The sequence below is a fragment of the Neopsephotus bourkii genome, unplaced genomic scaffold (assembly GCF_033783945.1).
Source record: "Neopsephotus bourkii isolate Nb327-2 ecotype Australia unplaced genomic scaffold, CSIRO-AGI_Nbou_v1 NB_1624, whole genome shotgun sequence".
NCBI classification, from domain to species: Eukaryota; Metazoa; Chordata; class Aves; order Psittaciformes; family Psittacidae; genus Neopsephotus; species Neopsephotus bourkii.
In genome coordinates this window covers 11,230,406-11,231,584 of record NW_026902099.1, presented here as the reverse complement: position 1 = coordinate 11,231,584, position 1,179 = coordinate 11,230,406, and positions in this window count along the sequence as shown.

The following is a 1,179-nucleotide window of genomic DNA, read 5'->3' as shown; positions in this document are numbered from 1 at the left end:
ACTGTACAACTAGTAGCAGCTGATATTTGAGACACTGTGATTTAAAACAAGGATTAATATTACAGTTGACATTGCAAAAGGGAGTCAGGCCTATTAATAGATGCTGTGGTGTGTGAGCTATGTTGGCCTGTTCACCATCTGACAGTATTAGGTGTTACAATTTCAATGAAACATTTAAAATTTTGCATTCCCTATTTTTAAGTGGCTGTAAGTGTCAAGAAGAAAAGTAGTATTTAAAAACTAACTTTGCATTGTTAAATTGCATATATAGAACTATTTTTAGATTACCAACTTATGTTGCACAACAGATTTATATTACATAAACAAATCTCTAATTAGGATGTATACATCATCAGGTAAATAGCTTCTGTATTGTAAACCATTCCTACATATCTTTTTAAGGCCATGTTTTTACTGTATTTTCAGGTATAAAAGGGCAATGTCACATTCTACCCTGGCTTCATACCATGTTAAGTCAGTGGGCCAGATCTTGGGACTGCTAGCTTTTTCAAGCTCTGGACTAGCCATCATAACTTAAATGAACCAGGAATGCTACGAAACCTTAAAGTGAGTACACTGGAGATGAACGTGCAATGCTCCATTGTAAATATGACTGAATTCACCACTAATTAGATTATGAAATCATCTAGTGCTTGACTGCATTTAGCATCATCCAGCCAAATGGAGAGAAAAGCAACTCAGAATAAACTTGTGCAGCCAGCTGGGAACACAAAGCCTGTACCACACAGCTATAACAAGAGGAAGAAACACAATGCACTGCTTAAAGGGTTTTCAGCCTCTGTGCAGGACATGGTCCCATGACATGAAATAAAACTACGGCTTCTCAGTTGTCCTCAATAATCAGTTAGCATTTGGCTTTTACTTTTAAGGCATCCCCCGCATGGAAAGATGCAGTCTTTATGGTACAAAGAACATGAACTCAAATGTCACAATTTCCCTTCATATTATTTAACCTCTCCTATTTCCCCCCTATCTATCTCAAATGGTAAGCCTAGATTATAATGTAATGGCACAGCATGAGCTAATAAATATAACAAGCCACATCAGAGACTGACAGCATTAGTGGCCTCATCAAAGACCTCAGCACAGGCTAGAAACCTAGTTCTTCACTCACATTTTCAAATGGCTCAGGTCTGGCAGGCCATTTTGAGTCCTTCC